Source organism: Dendrobates tinctorius, unplaced genomic scaffold (genome assembly GCF_039654945.1).
Source record: "Dendrobates tinctorius isolate UK_male_01 unplaced genomic scaffold, ASM3965494v1 ptg000073l, whole genome shotgun sequence".
Classification (NCBI taxonomy): domain Eukaryota; kingdom Metazoa; phylum Chordata; class Amphibia; order Anura; family Dendrobatidae; genus Dendrobates; species Dendrobates tinctorius.
The window spans coordinates 10,179,205-10,191,315 of record NW_027361741.1 but is presented as its reverse complement, the minus strand read 5'-3'; the positions used below and the strand labels follow the sequence as shown (position 1 = coordinate 10,191,315).

General features: G+C 46.3%; 1 protein-coding gene across 3 annotated transcripts in view; it reads left to right on the top strand.

The window, feature by feature from the left end:
• The first annotated feature begins 4,100 nt into the window (after nucleotides 1–4,100).
• Nucleotides 4,101–12,111, top strand: part of TRPV4 (transient receptor potential cation channel subfamily V member 4) — a 175,261-nt gene continuing 167,250 nt past the window's right edge. Inside the window, exon 1 of one of the 3 annotated variants that reach the window (XM_073582631.1) lies at nucleotides 4,101–4,473. The gene's annotated coding sequence lies outside the window, so the exon portion shown is untranslated. The remainder of the gene's footprint in view (nucleotides 4,474–12,111) is intronic. The other 2 variants (XM_073582629.1, XM_073582630.1) reach the window with 2 other exon arrangements.

The following is a 12,111-nucleotide window of genomic DNA, read 5'->3' as shown; positions in this document are numbered from 1 at the left end:
TGAGTTAATGCAAGGAGCTGAAGAGAGGTATCGTGCGTGACCCGTGGTCCCAGGAAAACCTGCTTGATAGATGTTAAGAACTGAGCAGCGGTCCGAACCTCAGGGTCACCACGCTCCCACAGTGGCATGGCCCACTCCAACGTCCTGCCCGACAGAAGGGAAATAATAAACCCCACCTTTGCCCATTCCGTAGGGAATCACGCAGCCAGTAACTCCAGGTGGATAGAGCACTGGCTCACAAAACCCCTACAGGAGGTGCAATCACCAGAAAATTTATCGGGCAACGGGAGGCGGGAAACTGTCGGTGCAGGGGAGGACGTGGACATACGTGAAACCGCCTCTGCGATCGCCTGTACAACAGCCTCCGAAGACTTTGCCGCTTTGATAACACTCTCAAGAGTAGCCAACCGGCCCTCTAGCTGGCAAATGCACTGAAGGAGTTGCTGCTGATCTGCCATCACTAGCCAGACCCTGGTGCTAGTATAATGTTAGGAACGGCGGAACGCACTAAATAAACATAAATAATAAAGTGCGTTCGCCGCTCGGGGTCCACCGTGCAGTAGGTGTTACACCGCTGCTAGGTAATGACAGACGAGCAATATGGCGGTATAATCCGCACGGGTTCAAATTCACCCGAAGTGCGCAAAGCGGGCTCTGTTCACACACAGAGATGCCGCAACATAAACATACAAAAACGCTGAGCCTGTTAGTGTCACAGACCACAGGGAAATGCACACACTGAATCTGGTCACAGGAGCAGGACATAATAGACCTAATTTTGATAACCTTTCTGGGTATTGTAGTGAACCAACTCCATTTATCATTTTAGTAGCCCGCCTTTGAACCCTTTCAAGTTCAGTAATGTCTTTCTTGAGCACCGGCGTCCAAAATTGCACACAATACTCCAAGTGTGGTCTGACGAGTGATTTGTACAGAGGGAGAATTATGTTTGTTTTTTCTATATAACTCCTTCGCATATACAGCAACATGGAATCAATGGGGCACTATAAATAATTAATAACAATAATTGGAAAGAATCATGATGGAAAACTTCTAAGTACTGTTTTATATCTTCCCATCATCAGAATTGCTTAATATCTAAAAATAAATGACCCAGCAGCCAAAGTATTGCAGTGTGTATCACCAGCTGGATGCTAGAGTGGGAGAGCTAAGGCAAAATTTGCAAATGGATAACTTTTTAGTGCTTTCAAAGATATAATCATCTGTACATGACTAATTCCGATCATTTAGATAAGAACATTGGAAAGAGTTTTTTTTTCTGTCTCCTTAATTGAAAAGGGTGCATGCATAGAACCAATTTAAGTAGCGATCCATGGTAGTCTATGGCCTGAGTCACACTGGCGAGGAATACGGGAGAGTGAGAAGCGCAAAAAGCACGCATTAGACACGGACCAATGATTCTCTATGGGGTCCCTCGCACCAGCCGTATATTTCTCATCCGTATTCTAGGCTCCGTGCCAATCGCAGCATGCTGCGATTGTCAGCGTACTACGCCAATGCAAGTCTATGGGTGCGCAAAAAATACGGATTACACACGGACCACACATGTGACTTGCGAGAAATACGCACCCGGTGTCTTTTAGAAACCCTGTCATAGGGCTCCATTATATGTCCATTTTGCAAGCCTGCGAGAAAATCTCACCATACGGATGCCATATGGATTACATACGGATGCTGACATGCGCAAAATACGCGACCACACCTTGATTACGGATGACATACGGAGCACTGTTTAGGGGTCTGTCATCCGTATCACGCATGTAAAATACTGACCGTATTTTGCGCTGGTTAGTGTGACTCCAGCCTATAGATGTATTATCACACGGTCAGTATTTGGTCAGTGTTTTACATCAGTATTTGCAACCAAAACCAGGAGTGGAACAATCAGAGGAAAAGTATAATAGGAACCCGTCACCACTTCTGTATTTATCACCCGCTCCTGGTTTTAGCTTACAAATACTGAAGTAAAATACTGAGCAAATACTGAAGTGTGAACGTGGCCCACGGTAAATGCACACATTGTATGCTTGCTGAACAGATTTTCATGTGGCAAATCTGCAGTGTTAGGCCTCATTCACACATCAGTATTTTTGATCAGTGTTTGTATGCCAAAACCAGGAATGTCTCCAAAACAAAAAAACAGGAGTCAGTCTTTCAAATATATTTTTTCTCTGTTCCATTCCTGGCTTTGGCATACAAACACTGATGCAAAATGCTCACCAAATACTGATGTGTGAATGAGTCTTAATACAGTTACAGCAATACAGATTACATATAACAAATTCCATCAACATGTTCCAAATAATTTATGCTCGTAAATTGACATGAAAAGCAAATGTTTACTTGTGCAGTATTTTATGCTGAATCTGTGGAAGACTTTACCTTTGCAATGCATATGGTCAAATAAGTGACGATTCCACAACAAAATCATCACCCACATGTAAAAAATGTACATTTTACCATGAGCATTCTCTAAAACCATAAAAGAATCCATATGCAACCATATTCAATTTGATGCTCAGGTGATCCATTGACAGTTTGACCAGTCTTTTCTGTGAAGCTCTTTAGGTTATGTTCACATTACATTTTACTCTACGTTCAAGACTTCATCAGAAGCTTCAAACATGTGGATTTGGATGAATACCTTGGCGGAGTCACTTTGTACTGTGTCTGGCCTCCATTTCGGCAGTTACCATCTGTTTAGGAAGACATAGTAATGCGGTCTACATGGCTTTGATGCCCACTAGTGATGAGTGAACGTGCTCGGATAATCCCAGCATGCTCGTGATGCCCACAAGATTCTTCTACGTGCTCGAATAAAATGTTCGACTCGAGTCTCTGCGGCTCCATGTTTTACGTCTGTTAGACAGCAGATCCGAAAACGTGGGTTTGTTAGGCAATCCCCACATGTGTTGTGCAGGACTTGAACATACTATTCAAGCAAACCCAAGTTAGGCTAGTTTCACACTAGCGTTTTTGAGCGCAGCGACGGCCTGCGCACGGCCGCCGCTAAGCCCCGCCCCCTGCCGCACCTCCGCCGGTAGCTCCGCCTACCGGCGCATGACGCTGCATGCGCCCTGCGTCCCCTATTTTTATCACTGGGGGCGCAGGCCGTGCGCAGTATGCGTTTGGAGCTACGGGCGGAGGCGCGGCAGGGGGCGGGGCTTAGCGGCGGCCGTGCGCAGGCCGTCGCTGCGCTCAAAAACGCTAGTGTGAAACTAGCCTTAGTTTGCTGAGGAACAGAACTGAAGACCAGATGCCCCTGAGATCCAGACTGGACACCTGACCAAGTCATTGCAAATCAAATTGCTCATCCCTGTGGTTCCACCATGAAGGAAAAGTCGTTGCCCGAGATCCTTGTACAAGCTGGGTACCTTGAAGAAGTGTCATGGAGTAGTATTGTACAATAGTGCACCGGTAAAAGTATTTAATACAAGGATCAGGCTGGAATATCTCAGTATAAACATGCCGCGTGTTATGTGGAAAACTATTGCTTTGCTATCGCGGCTTCTTTTGAGGCTAAGATCACACCGTCATATTTCAGTCTGACCGTGAAAATTCTGACCTCACATGGACCAATGTTATTTAGCCTGTTCAGAATTTCTTTTTTTATGATCCAAATCTTTGTGTTAAAAAAATGACAGCATGTTCCAGTTTCTTCTGTATGTCAGGTGAGACTCGCCTCATCACATTTATAGGTGCCCAAAAAAAACGAGTTCCAATAACATGAATGAGTGATGATGAATAACATAGTTTTTACGGATACATTGTAGTTCTTAACGGAATAAACTATATTTATTCTGGTAAAGGCTCAGTAGCTATGATCAAAGTGTTTACATCCAGCAGCCACAGGGGCAAAAACAGCTGACGGTGGGGGGCTTTGGGCGTTGGACCCCCACCGATGATGTAACCTGTAGATTGGTGGTCAAATACCTACACATTGACAACCCCTTTAAATGTTCCACCTCAAGAATGTTTGGAATAAGAGTAAATGTTTAGCTTGTTTTTGTAGAACTATAAATCTCAGCATGAGATCAGGGACATTGGAAGAGGACTACATTGCGTAGTACAAGCCTCAGGCTGCTGGAAGCGGAGAGGGATGTGAGAGTAGATATAGGCGTTATTTGGAGGTTTGGGAGGGGATCTGGGAGGAAATGTTGCTGCTGAGGAGGAGGGGTGGGGAATGCTGCTGTGTGGAAGGAGTAGGAGGTGAAGTCTATCCACAAAAGGACAGGTGGGGCTGGAGTATGAATGAGGGGTTTCTGAAACATTTCACACTTTCTTGTTTCTCTTGGGGACTGGATACAAAGACTCAGTCAGCCCTGGGTGACATTGTAGGACCTGACTGTGGAGTGGACTCATTGCAAATACTATAGGATCTGCTGCTGGTAACCTCAAGCTCCAGCTTCTTATTCCAGGATCCTGTCTGTTGTCAGAGGCTGTGAAAACCAGGTATGTTCTGTTACTGTCAGGATGGGCCATACAAGATCAGCAATTTCTTTACTACTGTGGGGTCTACCTACTGCAATCACGTCTTCTGTAATAGGAACAGATATCAGAACTCGTACTGGGGACGGACACACCACAGTCAACCCACTGACTATAGCCGGGGTCCGTTGTTTCTCTCACGGTGCCTATCAATTATTTTCCCAGAAAAGTTAGCGCATTATGCCATTTATTTTGGTAAAAATGACAGAATTTGTGACAGCTTCCTAATCTAGTCTAACTATGGGCTTTTCTTCTTTGGCTTTTGGTATTTGACGACTTTTTGCATCAAATTCTTTAAAATTGTGTATGTGGTTCAGGAATTTTGCTGAATTTTTAGTTTTTTAAATATTCGTTATTTTTGTCTTTAATTGGTTTTGTGACTTTTTAGCACAAAATGTAGCACGTTTCACTAAAATATCAGAAAAATTGGTGTATGTGAAAAAAGACTTCAGGGAAGTAATGAAATGTTTCCGACCCAAAATTATGAAAAAAAAAGTCGCTGTTAATGAATCGGCTGAGAACATCTGGAAACTTTAAAATCTTGCCCACGTTGGCCAACAAAACAGGCCGACCCATATAAAAAAGAGTGCAAATTAAAACGATAATAAGGGCTTAAAAACAGGCAAAAAAATACACACAAAGAAGGTGCAAATGCAATGCTGAATGGGGCCATGACTTGTACAGTAATGTAGCTATGTGCTGCTGTAGATGATATATTGTAAGTTACTGTGTACATATAGTCATTGACTACAAAAGAATAGATATGAAATATAGAAAACATGGAGATCCGAACAAAGATGACACGTGTAGAGTGATGACTGACTGATTGGAAAATACAACCTAGGGATTGTGTAAGTGAGGTTTATTTAATAATTTAAAGGTGTTTCTCAGATCACTAGGTTATGCCATCATTTATGCGATTCGGACCTCTGGGAACCTCATGAATTCTGAGAATGTAGGGGCTGTAGCGCTGATCCATCCCTTGTATGTTTTTCCGGCTTAAATGGAGCTGTGGTGCAGTTCACTACACTGCAGGTGGCCAGGATACCGTTCTGCAGGGGACACAACCTACAAATATGTCCGGAGATAAGTTTTTGATTCTTTGGAGACGGCATTGAAGTATAATGGTTTACGAAACAAAATGTTATTTGTCTTGAAGACTATTAACAACTTTTACTATAATGAATGTATATTGTAATGTCCACATGTCGGAACATATCAGCTGCTTTTGTTTGTATATTATGAATATAGTCTTACCATTGCTACTTTAAAGAAAAATCTTTTTTTTTTCATTTTCTATTTGGGTGCGGCTAGATGTCCAAGATCGGACCGCAATGCACAGATTGGCCTCGGGTTTCTCGATTCGAGAGCTTCATGTATTTCTATGAGGCTGTCGCTCTCTGTTTAGGAGAGCCCAGGTCAGTCCGTGCATTGCAGACCGATCTTGGATCGATTTCTACAGTGGTCTGGCTGTGTCCATACATGAAGCTAAAAAGTTAAGGTCAGAGCAGAGCTGTCCACCCCCCTCCCATGCCATGGCGGAGGCTGGCATGACATGGGTTGGAGTAGGTGGGGGCATTTGTTAGTGGGATGGTACCCTGTGGGGTCATTTATATGACATGGTTATGGGTGGGTCCCCCCTCAGTTCCCGCTGTCTGGGATCAAGTTTGGTCACCCCACACTCACAACAGCTTACCATGTCTGATGTGGAGCAGGTCCTGGAGAGACTCAAGGCTGCAGTACTGTCATCATCAGTGGGAGAGCAGGGATGGTGGTGGAGGAGTCCCCACGCGAGCGATGTCTCCATCGGGTGAGGCCTCCGGAGCGGCCATCGCCGGACGCAGCTCCCCGGATCCAGCGCAGGTGCAGGGGACCCTCGAGGCCGGGCACCGGTCAGAAAACTCACCAGCAGGCCCCGGTCTGGGAGGAATCCTACTGCCAGGTGGGGTCCGGCGGCTGTGAGAAGGCCTTCACCTCATAGTGTGCTGGGGGCGTAGCCAGCGCACGCCGGGCTTCATGGGACAAGTGACATCTTGGGGGGGGCACTGCGGCGATGCTCCTGTCAGGCAGCCCACCTCTTCTGCACTGATTGACAGTGGGATTGGACCAGAGGATTCAGTGGTGGGCGGTATGTCCCTGTTTTTGGGGATATCGGCCCTTTCACTTCCCTCAGCGGCGTGTTCCTCTGCTCCAGCTGGCGCATCTATGGTGGCAGAGTGGACAGCGGGTTGTGTGCTGCAGGGACCCCAGCACAGATGCAGCTTGCTGGTTCTGGACGTCTGACTGGTTTCCCCCCCCTTTTAGCGTGGCTCGGCTTCCCAGGGTATTGGCATCTATGGGGGCACCGCGCTTCAGACATCAGGCACTTGAGGATCCATCAAGTCTGATCAGCACAGTGGACGGACGTCGAGATTCTGGATTTCGGCTGGAGGGGTCACAGCTCCCTCACAGCCCGGTGAGTATTACTTCATGTCTTGTCTGTTTCCTCAGATTTTGATGTCTCCTGGGTTGGGTGGGAGTCACGTAGTTGAGTTAGGGGGTGTAAGCGACGGGGTTGGGGTTTGGTCAGATTTGGCTAGTGTGGGAGTAAGGGATATTCTTGAAAATGTAAGAAGGTATTTGCTCACCCGTTTGGATGGGGGAGCGGCAGCGCCTGGGCATTTAGCAGCGTGGATACGTTTTGTTGAACAGGGCTTCAGGTGTTAGGCTTTCTGATCCCATTTTGATGTCAGTGCAAATGGAAAAAGAGAAGGAGTGTAGGATTCATTTGGATGACAGGGTGCATGTGGAGGTTTATGTTTGTTTTGAGAGTCTGTTGGGGGCTCATCTTAAAAAGGAAGTTAGGGAAAAATCTTTAAGGATGAATATGTTGAGATTTTTTTTCCCTGCTTCCGCTAGAGAATTTTAATTTAGATAAAAGCAAGAAGGATGACAGTAAGAAGGAGGATGAGAAAAACCTGATCCCTCAAACGTTTGTCAATTGGCTTCAGGCTTTCGCCATTTTGGCAAGTGTTATAGGGGAGAAGGCACTGGAGAACTGCTATTGCCTATTTTATTATACGGACTCTATTGGTGAGGCCCATGGGATTTATGGGGGACAAGCATGGCTCCGATATGATGAGCAGTTCCAGCAGAGGAAAGCAGTTAGGCCTACGATTCGGTGGGATCAAAAAGACATAGGTCTTTGGTTGCATGTCATTGCTCCCACTAGGTTTGGCCATTCCTTTCACAGGGGGCCGGGGGCATCGGCCAATACAATAGTCAGTCCAGTACACAAGGGACTGCAGGACAATCAGGTCAGTCGAGTGTACAAAAAGTGGTCTTATGCTGGCAGTTTAATGAAAGCCAATATAAGTGGAGCCAGCTGTAAATTCAAGCATCTCTGCTCGCATTGCAGTGGCTCCTCACACGGGATCGCCAGATGTTTTAAGAAGCCTAATGCAGGGGTCAACAATATCCAAGGGGGAGACGCCAGTGAAACTGGTAGAGATGGTCCCTTATCTAAATAGATATTCGGACAGAGGCAAGGCAAAATTTGTTGTCAGGTTTTGAGGACTATTTAGTAATTCCAGCTCCTCTGTTTGTCATCCTCCGGGTTCTTAAAAATCTTCAGTCCCCGGAGATATGTGAGGACGTGGTTTCAGAGAAATTGGGTAAGGAGGTCACCTTGGGCCATATGGTGAGTCCATTTAGTGACCCTCCATTTGAGGATTTGGTGATTTCTCCCCTGGGGGTTGTGCCTAAGAGGGAGCCAATTAAGTTTTGTCTCATTCATCATTTTGTCGTATCCCAGGGCATGTCTGTGAACGGCGGGATTAATCCAGAGCATTGCTCTGAGGTCTATACATCACTTGATGAAGCAGTACGATGGGTTAGGAGGTGTGGAAAGGGGGCACTGATGGCAAAGACAGATATTGAATCTGTGTTTCAGTTGTTGCCGGTACATCTGGTGAGTGTTAAATTGTTGGGTTATTATTGGAAAGGGGAGTATTTCATTGATAGATGTTTGCCTATGGGCTATTCTTTATTGTGTAGTTTCTTCGAGGCTTTAAGTTCTTTTTTGGAAAGGGTTGTCCATGATGTATCTGGTTTTGATTCTCTCATTCATTATTTGGATGATTTTTTGTGCATTGTTCCAGGTGATTTGGTTTGCTGTGAAACCACTTTGAAGGCGACTGAGTGGGTGGCTGAGCATTTTGGGGTGCCACTAGCCCCAGGGAAAGCGGAAGGTCCAAGTACGTGCCTGTGTTTTTTCAGCATTATCATTGATACCATCTCATTGGAATTCAGATTACTGGAGGAGAAGGTGGTAGCATATTGGGAGGAGGTGGCTAGGGTGCAACGTTTAAAGAAATTGTCTCTGCGTGAACTTCAGTCGCTGCTAGGTAATCTTAATTTTGCTTGCTGAATTATCCCAATGGGGAGAGTTTTTTCGCAGAGGTTGGCCAGTGCTACTGCGGGACTTCGAGCTCCTCACCACTTTGTCTGGCTGAACACAGCGGATTTGGTGGTCTGGGGTAAATTTTTGGAGCAATACAACGGCCATTCATTGCTCAAGGAAGAGGCGGTGGATAATTGCACTTTGGATTTGTTTACCAATGCGGCAGGAGGAATTGGTTTTGGGGCATACTTTAGGGGCCAGTGGTGTGCAACAAAATGGCCGGAGGATTGGGTTACATCAGGTTTGGATAAAAATGTTGCACTGTTGGAAATCTTCCAAATTTTGGTGGTTGTGCATTTGTGGAGGTAGGAGTTTCGGGACAGACGGTTGTGTTTTAATTGTGACAACATGGAGGTGGTATGCGCAATTAAGTCTCACTGCATCGTCACCCCCAGTGATTCGAGTTCTTCCGTAGTAGCTTTTCAATAAATGCGCATGTGACGGCATCTCGCGTGCCGGGGGGTCCGGAATGCCATTGCTGATTCACTTTCTCATTTACAGTGGGAACGTTTTCAGTTATTGGCGCCAGAGGTGGAGGTTGAGGGGTTGGAGTGCCCGTAGGAGCTTTGGAGTGTGGTCTCCAGGCCGCGTAGTCCCTGATTAGGTGTTCTTTAGCTCCTAGGACCTGGGCGGCATACCAGTCGGTATGGTATTTATGGGAGGAATGTTTGGCAGCCAGCGTGGGTCAATTGACTGGTTGATGATCAGATGGGTGTATTGCGGAAGGCTGGTCGTCAGCAAAGGTCTTGCGGATTATGGCAGTTTGGGCCTTTGGTTTTAACTTACGGGGTCAGCAGGATTTGGCTAAAATGTTTTCGGTGAAGCATGCAGTTAGAGGTTTTCTGAGGGGAAATAGTCACGGGGACAATAGGCGTCCTGTTACTTTAAGTTTATTATAGAGACTGGGGGGGGGTGTTGGGAATGTTATGTAGTTCGGAATTTGAGGTTTGCCTTTTTAGGTTAGCGTTTTCCCTTACCTTTTTTGGGGCTTTGAGAGTTGGGGAAGTGGTATCGCCTAGCAAAAATAAATTAGGAGGGCTCATTGCTAAGGATCTGGTGGTTACATCTAATGTCTTAGGCTAAGTGCCCACGTTGCAGAAATTCTGCAGTACTTCCGCAACTCCCTGCTGTGGGTAAATCACATGCGGGATTCGCATGCATTTTCCCGCAAAAGACAAGCGTTTTGCAAGTGTTTTTAGCTTGCAGAATGCTTGCGCTTTTCCTAGTGATTTGAAGCATCGCTTGGAAAAGTGACAGGTAGGTCACACTTGTCAAGCATAGTGCTTGACAAGTGTGACCAACTTTTTACTATTGATGCTGCCTATGCAGCATCAATAGAATGTTAAAAATTCCCTCCAAAGAAATGCTACCCCACACCATTACTAACCCACTGCTAAATTGGTCATGCTGAAGGATGTTGCAGGCAGCAGATCGCTCTCCACAGTGTCTCCAGACTCTATCAAGTCTGTCACATGTGCTCAGTGTGAACCTGCTTTCATCTGTGAAGAGCACAGGGCGCCAGTGGCAAATTTGCCAATCCTGGTGTTGTGTGGCAAATGCAAGCATCCTGCACGGTGTTGGGCTGTGAGCACAATACCCATCTGTGGACGTCGGGCACTCAGACCATCCTCATGGAGTCGGTTTCTAACCATTTGTGCAACACATGCACATTTGTGGCCTGCTGGAGGTCATTTTGCAGGGCTCTGGCAGTGTTTCTCCTGTTCCTCCTTGCACAAAGGCGAAGGTAGTGGTCCTGCTGCTGGGTTGTTGCCCTCCTACGGCCCCCTCCACATCTCCTGGTGTACTGGTCTGTCTCCTGGTAGCTCCTCCAGCCTCTGGACTCTACGCTGACAGACACAGCAAACCTTCGTACCACAGCTTGCATTGATGTGCCATCTTGGAAGAGCTGCACTACCTGAGCCACTTATGTGGGTTGTAGAGTCCGTCTCATGCTACCACAAGTGTGAAAGCACAACCAACATTCAAAAGTGACCAAAACATCAGCCAGAAAGCATTGGTACTGAGATGTGGTCTGTGGTCCCCACCTGCAGAACCACTCCTTTGAGGATGTCTTGATAATTGCCAATAATTTCCATCTGTTGTACATTTTCACAACAGCATGTGAAATTGATTGTCAGTGTTGCTTCCTAAGTGGACAGTTTGATTTCACAGAAGTTTGATTTACTTGGAGTTATATTCTGTTGTTTAAGTGTTGCCTTTATTTTTTTGAGCAGTGTAGTTATATAACCCCCTGACATCCCCCAAAAACCTTTTAAAGAGCATAGTGTGCAGGCATGGCATTTTGCTCAGCTATGTGGATGATGCAGAAGGCTGTCAGATCACCTCAGGTCAGCCGGGGACTCCACGCAGCCTCAGTGAGGTCAGCGGTAGTCAGTGAGGCTTCGCAGAGTTCCCGGCTGACCTGAGGTGAACTGACAGCGTGGGAAAAAGTTCAGAAACGTTCCTATGCTAATCAGTTCATCTCCAGTCAGCCGGGGTGCCTGCGCAGAGATGAATTCATTCATTCTGCAGTGGTTTACAGTGGGGCCTGTAGCATTAGCACCGGTCCCCGTTGACCGCTACTCAAGATTCTTGGTAGTTGTGCCTATCAAGGATCAAACAGACAGGACAGCAGCCAGAGCCTTCCAACAGCACTTTTGTAGACCACACGGATATCCAGAGCGAGTGCTTACAGATCAAGGTCCAGCCTTTGAGGCGGAAGTGTTCCAGGAATTCTGTAACTTGTACGGTTGCAAGAAGATCAGGACAAAACCGTACCATCCACAGACCAATGGCATGTGTGAAAAGATGAACCAGGTGGTGATAGACCTACTGAAGACCTTGCCTTTGGAGGAGAGGAATCTGTGGCCAGAAAAGTTGCCAGATCTGATAGACCTTTATAACTACATTCCTGTGAATTCCACCAACTGCACTCCAGCCTACCTAATGAGAGCGAGGCCTGGTAAGCTGCCTATTGATTTGGATATGGGAGTTCTTACACCTGAGGTGACGTCACCAGATGCTGACTGGGACACAGAGAGGCAGCAACAGTATTGAAGAGTACAAGAGTGTGTAGAAAAGAGTCTAGCTCAGGCAAGACAAAAGCAAGAAAGGCACTACAATCACCATGCACCTGCAGTTCCCTTGTCACCAGGAGAACA